The sequence below is a fragment of the Hyperolius riggenbachi genome, chromosome 4, assembly GCF_040937935.1.
Source record: "Hyperolius riggenbachi isolate aHypRig1 chromosome 4, aHypRig1.pri, whole genome shotgun sequence".
Classification (NCBI taxonomy): Eukaryota; Metazoa; Chordata; class Amphibia; order Anura; family Hyperoliidae; genus Hyperolius; species Hyperolius riggenbachi.
In genome coordinates this window covers 139,874,833-139,897,041 of record NC_090649.1, presented here as the reverse complement: position 1 = coordinate 139,897,041, position 22,209 = coordinate 139,874,833, and the positions used below count along the sequence as shown (strand labels likewise).

General features: G+C 42.3%; 1 protein-coding gene across 1 annotated transcript in view; it reads left to right on the top strand.

Moving 5' to 3' along the window:
- The window catches only part of CLSTN2 (calsyntenin 2), a 1,262,395-nt gene that overhangs the window by 1,182,686 nt on the left and 57,500 nt on the right, over positions 1-22,209 (top strand). The gene's annotated exons all lie outside the window — the stretch shown is intronic.

The following is a 22,209-nucleotide window of genomic DNA, read 5'->3' as shown; positions in this document are numbered from 1 at the left end:
CAAGGGAGTCTGGGAAAGAGGCTGTCTACATTGTAACGGAAAGTCATCTACTGCCGTGATCAGAATCTGACAGTCTAACGGGAGTAAGGGAATACCCAATTTTTTGACAAAGTCATAATCTATAAAATTGGCTGCAGAACCTGAGTCTACAAATACTTCTGTATGTGTGGCCCGACCCTCCCATGTAATGGAGCAAGGGGGGAGCAAGCGGTTATTATTTAGAGGTACTAACGGCTTGCCTAGGGCATTACCTCTGACTACACCTAGGCGGCAGCGTTTCCCGACTTTTTAGGGCAATTCTGGACAATGTGACCTTCCTCTCCACAATATAGACAGAGTCTCTCTGACCTTCTGCGATTCTTTTCCACTTGCGTTAACCTAGAATTACCGATTTGCATCGGTTCATCTTGTGGTGACGGGGGTGGAGAAGAGGCGTAGGAAATAGATCTTACAGCGTTTTTTCCCACGGGTTAGTCTTTGATAGCGAAGGCGTCAATCAACCCGCACTGCCAATGAAATTGCCATGTCTAGGGATTTAGGCTCAGGATGCCCTAGCATCAGATCAGAAACTGCATCGGACAATCCTGACAGGTAACAATCTAATAAGGCATACGTTCCCCATCTAGCTGACACAGCCCACCTCCTAAACTCTGCGGCATAACTCTCCACCGGATTATGACACTGCCTGAGAGTCTTTAGCTTCCTCTCACCCGTGATAGCAACATCCGGATCATCGTAAATAACGGCCATGGCCTTAAAAAACTCCTGAACTGAAGATAAAGCCTCATGTTTGTGAATCTCCTGACAAAAGGGTCTTTATAAACGTTACCCTCTGGTTCTCAGATCCTGACAGATTAGGCCTCAACTCAAAATAGGATAGCACACGATTTCTAAAATTCTGAAAGTCAGATCTATGTCCAGAAAACTTTTCGGGTACGGACATGCGAAGGTCCGTGACTGGAGGAGATCGCACTGCATCAATAGTCGTTTGAAGTATCTGAACTGTCCCAGACAGTTGGGTGATCTGAGTCTGTTGGGTATTGATCATCCCGATAAGATTGTTTACCGCGGTGGTCCGGACTTCAACCTGACTACGCAGTGCATCCATAATGTTTTGGTCTGCTGTTCTGTAACGATCGGTGTCAGCAAGAACAGATTTTCTGATTATTGGTGATCTGCAGTATCACCAATAATACAGATGTTATACCTGATTATGTGGTGATCTGCAGAATCACCAATAATGCAAGTATAGCAAGACACAGGACACCCAGGTGTAAGATAAGTGTTTGGTGCAACAGTAAATATAGATAGAGATACCCACTATCCCAGAGGAGGCGGTAGAGGGAGGTATCTTTATAGAACACTGGAATCAGTACTCCAGCAGGCTGGAGACACAGATGAATTAGTGATCGGTTCACCCGAGGAGCGGGTGATGCACAGTAAGACAACATATACTGATCACTCGTGGAGCGGGTGATTCAGACTGTACTGCAGCAGGTGATCACCTGAGGGGCAGAAGATCAAGACTGTACTGCAGCTTCTGATCACCTGAGGAGCAGGTGATGAGGACAGTACCACAGTAACTTGTCACCTGAGGAGCAGGTGATTAAAACTGTACTGCAGCTATCCACCTGAGGAGCAGGTGATTCAGACTGTACTGCAGCTATCAACCTGAGGATCAGGTGATTAAGAATGTACTGCAGCTACCAACCTGAGGAGCAGGTGATTACTAAACTGAGAATCCCTCACCAGAACTAAGCTCACTGGTGAGGGTAGAAGAGTCAGACAAGCAGGATCGGCAACACACAGACAGATACGGTACAAAGACAGAAGACTGAATCAGAGTGAGGTATAAGCTGAGTCGGCAACAAGATCAGATAGGCATAGGCACAGAATCAGAAGACAGAAGAGTGGTCAAGGCTAACAGAGGGTCATAACAAATTATACAATTCAATTAGTTCTTTAAGCTATCAGCAGAATCTGCTGGTTCTAACACACTTTCGGATTTGACTAAGGTCTGATTGCTAACACGTAGCATTTGCAACAGCAGACGAAGAGCAACTGACAGGCAGGTTCTATATATACTGAGAGCGCACCACAGCGCCACCCCAGTCACTCAGCCAATCTGGAGCACTACTGGAGTCAGCTGACCGGCTGATCAGCTGACTCCCCTTCTACTTGCATAAAGGTCCTGTCGCCTGGTGTGCGCACGTAGCCCTCAGTCTATGTGCAATTGAGGGACCAGGCAAAACTCCAACATGTAACTGCGCGGCGGAGGCCGCCAGCTGAGTCGCGGATACGGCCGCCATGCCGCTCACCGCCGCGGCGGCCTCTCCGCAATCTATTACAAATTCTCTGCTGGCTGCTGACTGGTAGTGAGAACAAGGTACTTACTGCAGATATGTAGGGGAAGTATTAGCTAGGCCTGTGTTCTTGTTCCTTACTTACTGTGAAAGCACTTCAAACCGCCCATTTGAGGGCTAGCACATCGGTCTCCTATGGGTTTTTTTTGTTTGACACTCCACAGCCCACTGACACCCAGAGTTGTGTGCACACTACTGCTGTACTTTTGCCTCATTAAGTTGCAGGTACAGAACCACTCCACTACATTAGTTCTTCACTGTATTCTGATAGTACTATTGTATCTCTCTGTGTGAGATACTCCACAGCCCACAGACACCCAGAGCTGTGCATAATGTGATTTCTGCCCATTAGGGTTTAAAACCCGATTTTGCGTCAATTCTGTAATTTTTGGTGACACGTTTAGCATGGATCCCCCTCTGTCATGCCCCTATCCAGGTGTTAGACCCCTTGAAACAACTTTTTCATCACTTTTGTGGCCAGAAACAGTCTTTGAAGGTTCTAAAATGTGCCTGCCCATTGAAGTCTATGGCGGTTCGCCAGATTCGCCTGTTTGCGGACATTTTGCGGAAGTTCGCATTCACTGTTCGCAAACAGAAAATTCTATGTTCATGACATCTCTATCCACCAGGGGGTTTCTTATGGATAGACATAAGCAAGATGGCTAGTGTTTGACATCAGTAAAGGGAGTACTCTATGTGAGGTAAGGTTAGGTTAATATAATAAAATATTGGTAAAGGTTAGTATTTTATTCTCCGAATGAACTAGTAACATATCTGTAATATTACGGATATTCTACTAGCAGCTATTTCCCGTGCCCTTTTCAATCTGAGACTTTTTTCAAATGTACATTATAAAAGGGTTAAGGCTGCTTTTACAGTGGGACGTTACAGGCGCACGTTAGAGCAGCCTGTAACGCACCCCGACGCACAGCAATGAAAAAATCAATGGGCTGTTCACAGTGCCCACGTTGCGTTACATTTTAACGCAGCACGTCTACATAACGTACTGCATGCAGTACTTTACACGCGGCTAAGCCGCGTTAGACGGTTTGCACATGCTCAGTAGGTTTTTTTTAATTTTATAGGCGGAGAGGAGGCGGGGAGAGGCCGCTACGTAGCCAGGCACATGGCTACTTATTATTCACTTTACATCCTGGAGAGGCCATGGATTGGCTGGCAGGACCACGTGATGCGGAGAGCTCCGCTCACGTGGTCTCCGCAGTGCCTCCGACAGAGCAGGCGCACCAAGAGCTGCTTGTAAGCGTCCCGCTCCAACACCACCAGGCGTTGCGTTAGGGGCACGTTATGTGCCCTATAAAGTCCCCTAACCGCAACGTCCTGGTGTGTAAGTAGCCTAAGGGGACTTTTGAAACTACAGTTTAGAAAAATGAACATTAACATTTTATCCAGTGTCCATCACATTCATCGAACTCTATTATGAGGTTGCTGAAAGGATCAGATAAGATATATGATTTTTTTTTCATACAATGTTTATAGAATTGTGTTTCCTTATTGTGTGCATTTTGACTACTGGAAATCAACTCTATTTTTTACATATATTAAGTATTATTCTTGATTTTACACATCTGATCTGATGAACAATTTTATTACAGCAGAATGCTTAATGAGCAAAATCTGTGTTATTTTGTCTACTACTAAGCATCTTACTAAAGAGGAGGACATTTTCCTCTGAATAATGTTTTATTGTTGTTACTTTTTTCTAACTTTCTTATATCCCCATTCCTCTTTGAAGCCAATAGTAGGTTACTGAAGGTGCTGAGAGACTGATTGGGGTTCTTGTAATTTACAATGTCATAAATGTACGTAGAATGGGAAAAGTGGGGTGATTTAAATACATGCAAAATACCTTGGATTTAATTTTGAATTGAAAATGGAAACCAGTGTAGAGATTTCCAGAGAGAATTAGCATATGGGGATTGGTGAGAACGATAGATAAGTAGTCTAGCTTCACCTTTCATAATAGGCTGTAGAAGCAGACATCTAATTAGTAGAATACCAAATACAATGGTGTTACAATAGTAAAAATGAGAAATAGCGCTACCGTATACTAGGACCTGTGGTTTTTGGAGATAGGAAGAGTTTATTGCAGTTTCTCTCAAACTGGTCATTGTGACTCCCCAATTGTGCATGTTTTGCAGGCAACCTCACCTATAGACAGGTGGGGTAATTAGTATCCCAGCTTGGTGGATTCCATGTGGCCGGTTACACATTACAATTCGTGCAGGAGAACGGATCCTGCACGCGTTGTGGTGTGTCGTCGTGAATCTGCGGTGTGACGCTGAGTAGCGGTGGTAGTATCAATTAACCCGGCAGGGAAAAGCTGATTCCCAATGATAAAATGCGTCGGGATGCGTCGTAGTGCAACGCATCGAAACACAGCGTCAGGTGTGAAAGGTAAAATGAAAGTCTATGGACTTTACTTTTACCTTGGTTAACGCAAAGTATAGACTTTGCGTTAAAACGCTGAAAAAGGGCGCTGGTGTGAAAGAGCCCTGTAGCTGAAACACTAATTACCACACCTGTGCATAGGTGAGGTTGCCTGCAAAACATGCACCATTTGGGAGTCGCGAGGACAGGTTTGAGAAACACTAAGTTATTGTGAGACCAAAGCTGATGTATGTTGCAGCATTTTTTTTATCAATAGTTAACTGTCACTTAAATCCATAGGTAAGTTGTGAGGCACATAACATACTTCAATGTTTTCTTTTTTCCTGTTTTTTATGTTAAAACTGATTTAATTTTCAATAAGTATTAGCCCTTTAATAGTTTGCTTAACTTTAATAGGCAAGTTATTAAAGTGAGGCACATAGGGCTGATCCAATTCCAAATGAAAAAAATTGCCATGTGCATTTCAATTACTGGCCTGCATTGCACACACTTTTCCACCTGATTGAATTCCTATATCAAAGCTCCATTGCTTATGCAAGAAAAATAAAATAAAATAATTTAAGTTTTTGCCACAGCACTTCCTTAGGATGCTTTTGGGCTTCTATTTTGGAGGGTGATTTCTGTTGCTTTAAGTGACCTTCATTTAGCCACAAACATCTCACTGTCCATGGTTTGACTGTCTTTATAATAATAATAATAATAATTATTGTTATTATTATTATTATTATTATTATTATTATAATATGAAATCAACAAATTGTATGCTTCTTACCACATGTTTTACACTTTACTCATCTTTTTTACTTTTTGAACCTTTGTACTTTTCACTTTTTTCTGCAGGTTGTTAGGTTTTAGAGCCCATATTTATTATGTGCATACTCTGTGTACACATATATTATCTTACAATTTGGGTTTTTCATACCTGATGAAGTGCTGAGATGTGAAAATTGCTCGGGGGGCTGAAGTGGTTAAAGGACATATGTAGTGAGAGATATATGGAAGCTGCCATATTTATTTACTTTTAAACAATACCAGTTTCCTGGCAGCCCTACTGGTCTATTTGGCTGGAGTAGTGTTTGACTCGCACCAGAAAAAAAAGCATGTAGCTAATCTTGTCAGATCTGACAAAAATGTCTAACACACCTGCTTATTCAGGGTCTATGCCTGAAAGTATTTGAGCCTCCATATACCTCTATGACAGCCTCCATATACCTCTCGCTACAGTTGTCCTTTATGGGATCTCTCTAGCACCATCACACCACTTGCACTGGTGTCCTTTTAGGGCTGATACAGCCACTGTATTTGCAAAGAACTTTCCTAATTGTCAAAAGCAATTTCAAGGCAATTTATTTATTAAAAAAAAAACACTTAGGCCTCTAGCATACAGGAGACTGAACTATGCACTTGTTGGGCAGCTCAGTCTCTTATTAATCAATTGCCAGTCACTGATAGTGATGTCGCGAACCTCCGATTTTTCGGTTTGCGAACCTCCTCGGAAAGTTCGGTTCACAAAAAATAGACTTCAATGGGGAGGCGAACTTAAAAATTTAGAAAAAATTCTACTGGCTGGAAAAATGATATAAAACATATTTCAAGACATCTAATACTTGGAGGAAGACCCTCCTCCCCTTCTACCGATTCCCTCCTCCCTCCTACCGGAGGGTGTCATCTGCCAGGGAATTATAGTATTTCAGAAGCCAGCTTACATACCATGGCTGGGAATTGAACCCAGGTCTCAGTGTATGGTAGGTAACTAACATATCCATTATACCACCAACACTACTAGCTGAAACTAGCCTAGCATGTACCATTATGCTCAATCCAAGAGAAAAATTAGACAAGACAAATAACATTTATATCACACTTTTCTCCTGGTGGACTCAAAGCGCCAGAGCTGCAGCCACTAGGGCACGCTCTATAGGCAGTAACAGTGTTAGGAAGACTTGTCTAAGGTCTCCTACTGAATAGGTGCTGGCTTACTGAACAGACAGAGCCGAGATTTGAACCCTGGTCTCCTGTGTCAGAGGCAGAGCCCTTAACCATTACACCATCCAGCCACTGCTTAGGGATTTGTAGCCAGGCATGGCCTTGCCTTTTGTGTTCAACAGTTGTCAAGAGAAAAATTAGACAAGACAAATAACATTTATATTGCGCTTTTCTCCTGGCAGACTCAAAGCGCCAGAGCTGCAGCCACTAGGGCACACTCTATAGGCAGTAGCAGGAAGATTTGCCTAAGGTCTCCTACTTAATAGGTGCTGGCTTACTGAACAGACAGAGCCGAGATTCGAACCCTGGTCTCCTGTGTCAGAGGTAGAGCCCTTAACCATTACACCATCCAGCCACTGCTTATAGTGAACCTTAAGTCAGAAAGAAAATGAGTTTTACTCACCTGGGGCTTCTACCAGCCCCCTGCAGAAGTCCTGTGCCCTCGCAGCCACTCACTAATCCTCTGGTCCCCCGCTGCCAGCTAGTGTTGTTTTTGCCTACAGGCCCATCAGGACTGGCCACGCGTAGCTTTTTCCGCATTCCCGACTGCAATTAGCGCTATTGCGGGCTGCAACGCGTACAAAAATATAAAGCATACAAAAAATATCTATGCATTCGTAATGCGGCAACGCGTTTTTTTGTATGCGTTGCGGCCCGCAATAGCGCTAATTACAGTCGGAAATTCGGAAAAAGCTACGCGTGGCCAGTCCTGATGGGCCTGTCGGCAAAAACGAAACTAGCTGGCAGCGGGGGACCAGAGAATTAGTGAGTGGCTGCGAGGGCACAGGACTGCTGCAGGGGACTGGTAGAATCCCCATGTGAGTAAAACTCATTTTTTTTCTGGCTTAAGTGTCTCTTTAAGGATTTGTAGCCAGGCATGGCCTTGCCTTTTGTGTTCAACAGTTGTCCAAAGAGAACCCCAGATAGCCAGGTAGATTCATCTCTCTCTCTCTCTCTCTCTCTCTCTAGTAGGGATGGTCACCGCTTTCCACGTAATTGTATTTTTGAGCATAAATGGATTGAGCATAAATGGTACATGCTAGGCTGGCTTCAGCATGTAGTGTTGGTGGTACAGTGGCAACAGGGTTCGAATCTTGTCTCTGTCCAGTAAGCCAGCACCTATTCAGTAGGAGACCTTAGACAAGTCTTCCTAACACTGCTACTGCCTCTAGAGTGTGCCCTAGTGGCTGCAGCTCTGGCGCTTTGAGCCTGCCAGGAGAAAAGTGTGATATAAATGTTATTTGTCTTGTCTAATTTTTCTTTTGGATTGGGCATAAATGGTACATGATGCTAGGCTAGCTTCAGCTAGTAGTGTTGGTGGTATAATGGATATGTTAGTTACCAACCATACACTGAGACCTGGGTTCAATTCCCAGCCATGGTATGTAAGCTGGCTTTTGAAATGCTGTAACTCCCTGGCAGATCATGAGACCCTCCGGTAGGGGGTAGGAAGGTAGGAGGGGTAAGCCTACAAGAGGCTAATTAAACTTTCCCTAGCAGAGTGTGTGTAGCAGCTGTCCCTAACTAATTAGTGTAGGCAGACGAGTGAGTCAAATGGCACAAGGACCTTGCCTTTTATAAGGGGGGGGGGGGCTCCAGCAGTGAGTGCAGTCTGATTGGCAACAATGTGCCTGCTGACTGTGATATAGAGGGTCAAAGTTCTGCTCAATAAAGCATTATGGGGTGAATCAAACTTCCGGGAAAGTTTGCCTTTGGCAGGCGAACTCGAACCACCAAAGTTTGCCGGGAACCGTTCGGGACATCTCTATTTGGCTGCAAATGTATGCAGCCAAATAATAGCATTTGTAACTTTGTATGTCAGTACAAAAAAAATGCATGTAATTCAGTGCAATCGATGCTTCTCCACTGCTTGTACTGAGTGCTAGCAAGTGCCTGGAATAAGTGGACAAGCAGTGGATTCACTGCCTTCAGCCTCCCTTGTCAAAAGGGACTTAAAAGCACCTTACTTTTCCTCATAGCTGCTTTAGTTTGCACTGGTGTTCTTTTTTGGTACAGAAGTAGGCACAACATAGTTGCAAAGATCTATGTATAGAGAAGTAACCGATCCGGGCACCGACCCCAAGCGTAATGCAAAGTGTCACCTTTAGTTAGAGATGAGCGTAATGACCTAATTACGATTTTGCGAAATTTCGCGTAATTAGTGTAATTACGATTATGGCCGTAAGTACATAATCGTAATGAAGAAGGATTTCGCGAAATTTCGCGTAAGCGTAATTTTCGCGTAATTTTCGCATTACAGTTGTATCATGCCGTAATTTCGCATTAAACGCTACCGTAATTTCGCGTTAAACCGTAACGCTCCGTATAATATAAAAAAGCCGCCGACTTTAAGGGTTAATAGCAAAGCCCCCTTAAATGCTAAGAGCCTCAAATTTGGAGAATATATTAAGGAGATCAGGAGGAATAAGAGGAAAAAATTTTTTTTCAAAAAGACCTTATAGTTTTTGAGAAAATCGATGTTAAAGTTTCAAAGGAAAAATGTAAACATTTAAAAACCCGCCGACTTTAACGGTTAATAGCAAAGCCTGCTTAAAGTTTAGGAACACCGAATTCCCAGGGTATATTAAGGGGATCAGTGGGAATAAGAGGAAAATTTTTTTTTTCAAAAAGACCTTATAGTTTTTGAGAAAATCGATTTTTAAGTTTCAAGGGCGAAAATGTCTTTTAAATGCGGAAAATGTCAGTTTTTTTTGCACAGGTAACAATAGTGTATTATTTTCATAGATTCCCCCAAGTGGGAAGAGTTTTACTTACTTCGTTCTGAGTGTGGGAAATATTAAAAAAAAACGACGTGGGGTCCCCCCTCCCAGACCTCTTTAACCCCTTGTCCCCCATGCAGGCTGGGATAGCCAGAATGCGGAGCACCGGCCGCGTGGGGCTCCGCACCCTGACTATACCAGCCCGCATGGTCCATGGATTGGGGGGTCCCGGAAGGGGAGGGGCAGCCAAGCTTTCCCCTCCCCCTCCGAGCCCTTGTCCAATCCAAGGACAAGGGGCTCTTCTCCACCTCCGATGGGCGGTGGAGGTGGAGGCCGCGATTTCCTGGGTGGGGGGTTCATGGTGGAATCTGGGAGTCCCCTTTAAAAAGGGGTCCCCCAGATGCCCACCCCCCTCCCAGGAGAAATGAGTATAGAGGTACTTGTAGTACCCCTTACCCATTTCCTTTAAGAGTTAAAAGTAAATAAACACACAAACACATAGAAAAAGTATTTTAATTGAACAAAAAACATAACCACGAAAAAAGTCCTTTAATATTCTTAATTAACCATTAATACTTACCTGTCCCTTTAAATAAATGATCCCACGCAATATCCTCGGAAATGTTCTATCAGTTACAATGTAACAAAGTTATTATGTAACAACTTTGTTACATTGTAACTACGCCGCACCCGACGCCACTCGCCGCTCAGCCGCCGCATACGCGTCCGTGCAGGACGCTAAGTCCCCGCAGCTCCCGCTGTCCACCCCGCCCACATCTGTCACCCACATGTGGGTGACATGTGGGTGACATGTGGGAGAGGCGGGGAGGGCAGCGGAGCCGGCGGGGACTTAGCGTCCTGCACGGACCCGACAGAGCTCTGAGCTATATAGCTCAGAGCTCTGAGAAGCATCTTTGTATTTGGGCTCCAAGGAGCCCCATTGGTCCTTAGCAGACCAATGGGGTTCCTTCAAATCAGAAGGAACCCCATTGGTCTGCTAAGGACCAATGGGGCTCCTTGGAGCCCAAATACAAAGATGCTTTTGAGAGCTCTGAGCTATATAGCTCAGAGCTCTGTCGGGTCCTGCAGCGCAGACGCGGTGGCGGCGGCGGCGGTGAGTGACGTCGGGTGCGGCGTAGTTACAATGTAACAAAATTGTTATATTGTAATAACTTTGTTACATTGTAACTGATAGAACATTTCCGAGGATATTGCGTGGGATCATTTATTTAAAGGGACAGGTAAGTATTAATGGTTAATTAAGAATATTAAAGGACTTTTTTCGTGGTTATGTTTTTTGTTCAATTAAAATACTTTTTCTATGTGTTTGTGTGTTTATTTACTTTTAACTCTTAAAGCAAATGGGTAAGGGGTACTACAAGTACCTCTATACTCATTTCTCCTGGGAGGGGGGTGGGCATCTGGGGGACCCCTTTTTAAAGGGGACTCCCAGATTCCACCATGAACCCCCCACCCAGGAAATCGCGGCCTCCACCTCCACCGCCCATCGGAGGTGGAGAAGAGCCCCTTGTCCTTGGATTGGACAAGGGCTCGGAGGGGGAGGGGAAAGCTTGGCTGCCCCTCCCCTTCCGAGACCCCCCAATCCATGGACCATGCGGGCTGGTATAGTCAGGGTGCGGAGCCCCACGCGGCCGGTGCTCCGCATTCTGGCTATCCCAGCCTGCATGGGGGACAAGGGGTTAAAGAGGTCTGGGAGGGGGGACCCCACGTCGTTTTTTTTTTTATATTTCCCACACTCAGAACGAAGTAAGTAAAACTCTTCCCACTTGGGGGAATCTATGAAAATAATACACTATTGTTACCTGTGCAAAAAAAACTGACATTTTCCGCATTTAAAAGACATTTTTGCCCTTGAAACTTAAAAATCGATTTTCTCAAAAACTATAAGGTGTTTTTGAAAAAAAATGTTTTCCTCTTATTCCCACTGATCCCCTTAATATACCCTAGGAATTTGGTGTTCCTAAACTTTAAGCAGGCTTTGCTATTAACCGTTAAAATCGGCGGGTTTTTAAATGTATACATTTTTACTTTGAAACTTTAACATCGATTTTCTCAAAAACTATAAGGTGTTTTTGAAAAAAAAAATTTTCCTCTTATTCCTCCTGATCTCCTTAATATATTCTCCAAATTTGAGGCTCTTAGCATTTAAGGGGGCTTTGCTATTAACCCTTAAAGTCGGCGGCTTTTTTATATTATACGGAGCGTTACGGTTTAACGCGAAATTACGGCATGAACGAAACGCGAAATTTCGCGTTGAAAATTACGCTTACGGTATTTTCAATTACGATTTTAATGGCAATTTCGCTACGCTAATTTCGCATCGTAATCGCAAATTTCGCATGCGTAATTATAGTAATGCGAAATTACGAAAATTTCAGCTCAACACTACCTTTAGTCCATTTCCAGCAACCTGACAGTAAAGTGTAAGATAAGCCTTAGGCTTAGCTTACACTTTACTTCTCTATACATAAATCAATGCAAGTCTTTTATCTGGTGGCACGACCTTTGCACCTGTTTCTTCCAGCTGTGCATAAGAACATCTAGTGACAATCTACTCTCGCTATATACCTGGATAGTTGCAAAGATCCTAATTAACTGTCCGAAGTAATTTCATGCAAATGTATACCCCAAAACACTCTTAGGCCTGGTGCACACCAAAACCTGCTAGCAGATCCGCAAAATGCTAGCAGATTTTGAAACGCTTTTTCTTATTTTTCTGTAGCGTTTCAGCTAGCGTTTTGCGGTTTTGTGTAGCGGTTTTGGTGTAGTAGATTTCATATATTGTTACAGTAAAGCTGTTACTGAACAGCTTCTGTAACAAAATCGCCGGCAAAACCGCTCTGAACAGGCGTTTTTCAGAGCGGTTTGCGTTTTTCCTATACTTAACATTGAGGCAGAAACGCATCCGCAATCCAAGAAATGCCTCACCCCGGGAGGATTCGTTTCTGCAAAACGACTCCCGCTCTGGTGTGAACCACCCCATTGAGATACATTGACCAAGCGTATCCGCAGCCGCAAGCGGCTGCAGAAACGCTGAAAAAGCCGCTCGGTGTGCACCAGCCCTTACACCATTTTCATGTTTCCCATTGACTACAATGTACCATGCCTTCTTTTCTGCAGCATTCAAGCATCTCTTAGTCTATAATATTCACTTTGCATTGGTGCGTTTAAATGCAATTCTTAGTTTAGGTAGAAGGATCTACTCAAAGCTGACTAAGTCATGATAAAGCACTAATACAGATGTACATAACAACCCTTCTGTGAATTGTGGAAGAAGCACATTTGCTCTACATTCAGCTGATCATCTTTAGTTTGCTCTGTACTACTGGTTTTAGCAGAGAATTACATTTTAAAATAAGAAATCAGAACAAGATTGCTAAAACCCATCATCCTGAAATAAGTACTTCCAGTGTCCTAGAAAAAGAAATATAAGCACGAGCACAAGATACTGCCTTTGTTCTCTGTTGATAGTGGTGGAGCAATGGAAGTGGATGACTTAATAATTATCTCTGTAGCTAAAATTGACCTTGAAGAGGCCAGACAGTGATAACAATAGTGCCCTTTTAGGTGCAAGAAGACAGAAAGAAAAGTGCTTTCCTTTTCAAAGATGGTTGGCATATCATTCCTGTCTGCATAAGCTGAGTGTAATACAAGGACAGCTTTACCGATGTAGAATCTCATTTTTTATGTAAATCATGGTTCACTATGTATTTTTTTTTTTAATTATCCATTTTCCATTTCTTTTAAATTTTCTTTTCTACTTTTATTGTAAAGCTCCCTAGACATGGGAGTGTGATGTGACATGCAGGCACGATTTAACTGCCTACGGGGCATTTTGCCTGTGGACTTTTATGTTAAGTAGGGAAGAATAAAATTGCTAATTTTCACCATTTTTACTATAAATGTTAAATCATTATTGAATGCATGTTGGTTCTTAAAGCGGAATATAACCCTGCATTTCAACTTTGCTCTAAAACATTATTTACAGCATATTGTATGCAAAAAGCATTTTTTTTAGTAGACCAGCATTGGAAGGGTTAAACACAGAGGTTTTAAGTTCCATGCAGACGTTCAGATAGTTACATTCTATTTAGTTAGATGCATCTATTGATAAACAGTTACACACTCTTTGGCTGTCCTCCAAGCTCCTTCTCAGTGAGAGAGATGAGTCACAATAAACACTTAGATACATATTTGTAAACAAAAAGTATCTAACTGAAGTTCGGATGCGTCTGCAAAAATCTCCAGGGACTTTAAAGCCCTGTGTAACCCTTCCAATGCTGGTCTAGTAAAAAAAAAAATGCTGGTTGCATATAATATACTGTAAATAATGTTTTAGAGCAAAGTTGAAATGCAGGGTTATATTCCGCTTTAAACAAGGGACATCAGAGTTTTAACATACATTGTTTAACGGTCCAAACGTTATATTTTGACTATCCCTGCTTCTCCCAAGTCTAATGTCTCCCTCTCACATAGGGCCTAATCAATTCACTTTTTCTCCTAAGTTTTCTCCTAGCTGATACATTTTTACCTTCTGTTTAAAATACCTTTCAGCGCTCTGCAATTGAAAAAGTACAAAAGTTAAGGTGAAAATGTTATGTCAAAATGATTCTGAGTATTTCCCTAAGGAAAAGGTGAATTGGATTGGGCCAAAAATCTCCTTCTTGTAAAATATCCTTAATGTCATCTTTACACAAAGCACATAAACTTATTAGAAAAAAGGGTATTGAAATCAGAGCTGGATCCATCCACAAGGCAAACCTAGGCAGTTGCTTAGGGCCTGGAGAAAGTCTATAGGCCTGGTGGATGTAATCCCCCACCAAATCTTACAAAAAAAAAGCCAGGTGATCATCAGTGGTGGGCAGAAATTGCTATCTTGCCTAGGGCCCAATTTCATCTGAATCCTTGACCCCTCTCAAATTGTATTGTGATACTTAAAATATAACTTTTTAGTATAGCAATAATAGGCTAACAAACACATACCATTACCTTACACAGAAACTTGAGTATGGGGCAGGTAGTATAACCTATAATACTGAACCATTGTGCAGTAATAGTGCTAACCCATGACATTTTCAGAATGTAAAGTGTTTGGTATAAAGAACCAGAGGGGAGCAGTCTCTCCCTTTGATCCTATATAGCGTAATTGACCTAAAACCAGGTGTCCCACATACATAATTAGTTCAGACATGCTCCCCCCCCTTCTTAATTTAACCTGTTAGTCCCTGTATCTTAACATGGACCCTTAGCTTTGTCAAACCTTCTTGTTAAGCAATATACTGATTAGAGAGAGAATGAGTGGAGAGCAAGTTGCAGATGTTGTCAGCAATACTCATCTGGAGCAACAGTAGCCTTGTTTTCAGTATGTTCAGCATGACTGGGTTTCTTAAAAAGCAATCAAGGCCTGTGCCCTGTGTAGCTGCTTTCCCGAAGGAGTGACTGGACTTGAAAGAGAGGTAGCTGCATATTAAAGAGGAAGCTGCAAATGTAGTAGGAAGTCTTCAAAAGGAGAGCAACACATGGAAGAGAGGAACTGCTGCCCAAGGGGGCTGTAGATAGATGGTACACATGGAAGAGGGGGCTGCGCATGGAATGGGAGGGAGGTTCTGTCAGAAGGGAAGTAATAAGAAATCTGGCCTAGGCATAGAAAAAGTATAAATCCAGCTGTGGCTTTCAGGCCTGCCAGATGTTCTTTCTCCCTGGCAGGAAACATATAGTGTTATCCAATGTATTTGTATGTGGAACAGAGGCGCCAGCAGGATAAAAATTAATAACATTTTTAAAAATTGCTTGGAGGCAGTGGTGGGCTTGCCTCTTAAAAGCAGACACGAGGTCCTGTCTTCATATAAATCAATACATTTATTATACGGTACCCCAAAACAGTGCAACGCGTTTCGCAGGTCAAACACGCGTCATCAGGCAAACAAAATGGGGACAACAGGATTTCAGCAGTATAAGGTTTAGCGCCTCAGTGAGTGTTATCCAATGCTCCTTCTGACATTTATTTGTTGTCACTTCTGGCTAAAATTAACCAGATTTGGTATCTTTGATGTACTACTTCAAGGAGGCCTTAAGAATTAGCACTGTATGAAGTTTAGACTCAGTTCAAACTATGTGCATTGCATTAATTGCTTCTGCAATTTCAAGCAATCACACATATACTAAGCTGAGTCTGAGGACTGAGGCAAACATTTGTGAGTCATCATGGTTGAGAATCAGCAGTCGTGTGCACAGGTGTCCTCTAAGCCCATTTAAATGATAACTGTAAATGAGAGGGATATGGAGGCTGCCATATGTATTTATTTTTTAAACAATTTCAATTGCCTGGAAGCCATTCTGAACTATATGGCTACAGTAGTGTCTGAATCACACCACAAACAAGCATGCAGCTAATCTTGTCAGATCTGACAAACATGTCATAAACACGTGATCTGCATATGCTTGTCTATTGCTAAAAGTATTAGAGGCAGAGGAACTGCAGGAAACTGGCATTGTTTAAAAGGAAATAAGTATGGCAGCCTCCATATCCCTCTTGTTACAGTTGTCCTTTAAGCCCATTCAAACTATAAATCGCAAAACAGTAGCACTTAGCGCTACCATTTTGCACGGTCGATTACCATGGTAAAATCACTGCTTAAACTTCCGTGATTCAGATTGATCGCGGTCAGCGCTTTATAAGCACTGTACTGCGATCACTCCAGAATTGCGGCAAAATGCTACATGTAACGCGTTTTGGTGATCACCCGATAATCACCTTAATATGAATGGGCCCTCAGGGGATCTTTAAATGACAGCACCCCAGAGCGCATTATTCCCCTCCTTATACCATTATGCACTGAACCATTGTTCCTCCTAGCTTCCACATAAAACAGAAGCGTCATTCTGCCATAACACTCATTCTCTGTACTGTCCCAATCCCTGCAGGCAACAACAACTGTGCTTTTGTACACACCTTAATACCTGTGAATTTGATGATGATTGGAAACAGAAATTGTTGCAGCCAGCTGGGGGGAGGGGGGTCTGTTGGAGTGTCTCTCTGTGTTTGTGTTTTTTGCAGTGGTGCCAACAGAAGAAAGGCACAATGTGGCAGAGAATTAAGTATTTGGATTCTGAAATGTGATGGTTGGTTATTAGCTGATTGGAAATGTCATTTAGACCGGAAAATAATGGAATGCACTATGTAAATTCAGCACCATGGACAAGAGTTGCCACAGTTTGCATAGCAGACAGCCCCAGTGCCTGCTATTTTACTAGGCACCCAGGTGCCTGTAATGGACGCTAATCACTGCTATTAACATAAGACCCCAGTAAAATATTGGTAAAAATTACTAGTATTTTATTATAAGAATTAAGTAATGTAATATCGGTAATTTTACCTATATTTCATTAGTGGCTTTCTACGGCGCCCACATTTCTGCAGTGTCATTATTAAATGTTCCCAATTACCTGGCTGAAGATATGCATTATATAAAAACATCTTGCTAAAATGTTAGAAGGGATTTTTTTACTGATGATGTATGGTGTCAAATGCCTCCTCTTCTGTTTAGGAATAGTTGGTGACAGAAATGTCTTTGTTCACAGGTCATGTGAGACAGTGTTGTTCCCTGTCCACTGTCCTTAAAGTGGATCCGAGGTGAACTTTTACTCATTGCATAATTGTGTTCCTTTCCTATTGTTTATAGGGCATTCCTCAAGACAAATACTTTTTTTTTAGTTTTAATACTCTAATTCCCTATAAACTAAATAAGCCACACCCACATGTTTTCAGAGAGCCTTGGCAGTGGCAAGGGCTCATGGGAGCTCAGTCTGGGCAGGAGGAGGAGGAGGAGGTGTCACCAGCCACTGATTTCAGAGGCAGAGGGGAGGAGGGAGGAGGGGGGATTAGGTTTTTTCACAGTCTGAGTGCTCAAGATGCAGATAAGCCTGCCTCTGTGTAATGTTTACTGACAACATGGCTGATTTCATTGTATCACAGGAAGAAATAATCATTTTCTATTAAAGCTGTTTGCAGCTAGATTTGCTGTGTAAACTATCTAAACTTTACATAAGATATATAGACAAGTTACTTGTTATAGTTAGTTTTTCATCTCATATCCGCTTTAAACTGATACTGAGGTGAAAATAAACCGATGAGTTAAACAATTTTGATTATCCTCCAACTCCTAAAACTGACCTTTTTTTAAAAAAATATCCCAGGATTTTGTTTTATATTTAAACATTTCCAAAGTAGATAGGCCGTTTTATCGTCTCTTTTTAATGGCAGCCTATTAAGAGCCTGCAGTTAAAACACATGGACTATTGACCCTTTTGTATCTCCCCTGCCCTCTGAAGTTGTACTCTGCCAGGAAAACTTGTATGGCTGTAATTTGCTTATCAGTGATGGCTACTTTATTCCTGAAAAGGTACCCACAAGACAGAAGGTGTCACTTGCATGCCTGCAAATTAACTCTTTCAGGCAGCATAATAAAATAAGAAAAACACCCTGGTTGTTGATATGTTTTGCACTGTACATGCACATGTTTATCTCATCATGTCACATGTCATCTTGGGCAAACTTTAAAACAGAGTGCTTTTTCTGTGAGGTGCAGGTAGACAGCAGAGTCCTGAGCTGTAAAATGAGTCCCCTTGTGTGCGAGCTCCAGATTTGAATGTACAAATCATTGTACTTGTCAGCAGCACATTTAGCTACATATACCAAATTGTTTTGCCTGTGCTTAGGAGCTGGATTATTGGAATATATAATTTTCTGTCTCCGTATGTTGCCCAAGAAAAAAGTAATGAAAAAAAAAGGTTGTCTCATTTTATGTCTTTTGATATTTATGATTGTCTGGGCCATAAATTAGCTTTGCAATGCGTGCTTGTTAATATACTCAGCAGAATGTCAAATGATCAAAGTTTTAAGTCTTGAAACATTTTTTTGCTGTTCACTTAAAATATTTATTCAGAGTGAAAATTTATGCATAACACAAGCTGAGTCTCTACATTTCCTGATTAACAGAAATGTAGATAAAACTCAGTACTCCATTATCATGTCATGTTTACAACTAATCTACAAATTAAATAGACAGACACTGTAATTTTCTCATACTTCACTTTTGTGAACAGGACAGTGTGAGTTCATGATAACAAAGTATCGCTAATTCTTAAACAAATACTCAGGCAGATGTTTGCATTAATATAATGCTGATATTAAAATCTCTGGTTTGAACACAGGTACTGTGCAAAGCCGTGGACCATAAACAATAAATACTGTTTCAAAAAGATGTAATTATTGTAAGAGGTTACAATGATCAGTAAATCTATAGGACTGCATATCTAAAATATATTTTACTTACATTAAAGGAATGCTGTAAGGGGGGAAAGAGTTGAACTTACCTGGGGCTTTTTTTTTTCCAAAATATGTTATTGGTGCACTCAAAAATTAGACTTTTACACACAATTGAGTTTTTCAAACAGTAAAATATTATAACGTTTTCGCCTTATCTACAGAAATACAGAAGTTAAGAGCAGGAAGTAGCTTGAATAGCTTTAACCTGGGGCTTTTAATGGTCCCCTGCAGACGTCCTGTGCCCGCGCAGCCAGTCACAGATGCTCCGGTGCGCAGTGAGCTCCTGTTGACATCAGCGGGAGCGAGGACGCGGCCACGCATACGCAGTGGGTTTTAAAGTCGCAAATTCTGGAAGTGAACTGGCAGTGGGAACTGGAGCATCGGTGAGTGGCTGCGCGGGCACAGGACGTCTGCGGGGGACCATTAGAAGCCCCAGGTAAGTTCAACTCTTCCCCCCATACAGTACTCATTTAAGGCTTGATTGCCATCTGTAGCCTCTGCTGCCATATCACGTATGGCCAGCGTGGGCAGACAGTATAGTGTCCACTTTGATGGACCGCTGTGGTCTGTTTATAGTCCAGGGCAGATGCGTTACTCCCATAGGCTGTATGGGGAATGCATCCATATGTCTGGGATTATCGCAAACTGCATAGAAGAGCTGCCCGCTTACAATGGATCCGTTGCAGACTGACAAGTGTGAATGGCTCCTATACATAAACTAGGAGGAGTTCACTGTCAGTTTTGCTATTCTGTAAAATGGATTAAAAAAAACTGTCAAGCAGGAGAACAGCCTTAAAGCAACCCTGACCTGAAAATTAAAGGTCCAAATAAACATACACAGGTCATACATACCTACCATGTAGTCTACTCCTCAAACTCATTCATCTCTCCAAGGTTCTGTTTGTCTTCTATGATGAGCTCCATCCTCCATTTTAAAGGGGAACTGAAGAGAGAGGTATATGGAGGCTGTCATGTTTATTTCCTTTTAGACAATACCAGTTGCCTGTCAGCCCTGCTGATCCTCTGCCTCTAATACTATTAGCCATAGCCCCTGAACAAGCATGCAGCAGATCAGGTGTTTCAGTGGTTCAGACTTATAAGTCTGATCTGACAAGACTAGCTGCATGCTTGTTTCTGGTTTTAATCAGATACTACTGCAGAGAAATAGACCAGCAGGGCTGCCAGGCAACTGGTATTGATTAAAAGGAAATAAACATGACAGCCTCCATATACCTCTCTCTTCAGTTCCCCTTTAAAAATGGCAATGTCCCTATAACAGCTTCTGGGACAACACATATTAAACTGTAATATTGCCCACTTGAGCCATAGGGATATATGGACATTACCTTGCACACCAGTTGTTATAACCGACAGCAACTGATATATTTCAGTTCTGACAAAATCTTATCAGAACTGGAAGGAATCATTGTAAGAAGAAAATGGTGAGCTTCTGAGAGGAACTGACAGCCAGGTAAATATATAATATTCATTTACAGGTATATTGTGTGTTTATTTTAAATAATTTTACTTTGCTCAGGTTCCCTTTTAAAGTTTTGTGTACAAATACTTCAATTGTATTGCATAGTATTGGTGTATGTATACACATTAGCAGTGGAAAGAGCCCCTTACATTTTTCCTTAGCCTCTACCTACAGGGGCTATACAGGTTTATTAAGAAAGGCATGGATGGTGTACAAAGTACAGCAGCTGATAGCTACGTGTTCCAGAAGTACGGTGTATCATCCCAGTCCAGCTCCCACCTCTTGCACTACAAATAGTACAAATTGTTTTAAGTTGCTTTAAAAAAAAACACCCTCCTGAATATACTTTGTTTTTAAGTATTTTTTTACAGTAACAAGTACATTCCTACACAACCACCATACATGCCAGACAAAAGTCGACACATTGGCAGCATGGGGCAGTATGAGACATGCTCTCTTCTGAAAGGTTTTGTGGCATTTCAAGTGAATCTGTATCCTGCTGTGTCTAGAGTGACAATCACACCCAAGCAATAAATTGTACCCGCCTTTATTGCCCTCTCTAAGCTCCTTCTTGCCAGGCAGTGCATTAGTTAGTTACCCACTTATTATCATATGAGTCTGGAATGTCTATCAGGATATTGCAATGGGCATTCTTGTGTCCGGTGTAACAGGACAGAGTGAACTGCCCCATAGGAAAGCATGGGTCCATTCAACATTTCTATTGGTTCCCTGCCACTCACTTTGGGAAACTGTCTGGTAGTAGCAAACCTAGTGGGATTTGGGACTCCGGGAGTGAGGGTCAGACACAATTTATGACCCACTTTTAAGTCTCTCTCCATAAATAGCTAGACTTAGGTGCCACTTTCAGCTCGGGGTGCAGGGCTGTCCTTGAGGGTTGGCTGGTCTTTTACTGGTGATCTCTGCTGTATGGACACACACACACACACACACACACACACACACACACACACACACACACACACTGCATTATAATCAATTGCTTTGGGTAGCCGTTCATTTCAACTTCAAGTAAACAAAGCCCAAAGTGGGTCCTGCTCCACACTTACTGTATCATAAGAGGCAATTACTGGTATACAAAACATGTATGGTTCTGTAACTTCTAAAATGTTACAAACATTTATTAGGAGGCAAAATGTACACATTACCCTTGAACTTACCTGCCATGGCATTGCCATGCCGTTAACGTGTCTAGGGGACCAGATATTACTGGATAATTCTTTATAGTTATATATGAGGTTGCCATCTTTTGTTAAAACAGTTACTGTACTTTTTGGACTATAAGACTCACTTTTTCTCCCCCAAAAGTGGGGGAAAAAAGTCACTGCGTCTTATAGTCCAAATGCAGGGAGCTCCTGACTTGTGAATGCCTGCCAATATGAAGTTCCAACCCACCACAATGTTGGGAACTCCCTGTACTGTGCCTGTGCAGAGGAGGAACAGGGGACAAATGGAGGACACAGGGGGACACAATGGGGCATAGAGGAGGACACAAGGGGAGACAAAGGGGCATAGAGGTGGACACATTGGGGGCACAGGAGGACACAAGGGGGACACAAATGGGCATAGAGGAGGACACGGGGACACAAAGGGGCATAGAGGAGGACACGAGGAGGACAGAGGCGGACACATGGGGGGCACAGGGGTACAAGGGGGCATAAGGTACAAAGGAGGCATAGCACACAAGATGCCCCTTCACCATGGATGCACCAGGTTTAGTATATATATATATATATATATATATATATATATATTTTCCAATTTTTTTGTCCTCTAAACTTAGGCGCGTCTTATGGTCAGGAGCGTCTTATAGTCCGAAAAATACGGGTATTTGGAAAAAAACATAACCCATCATAAAAAAACCCCTCATAAAGCAATACACAT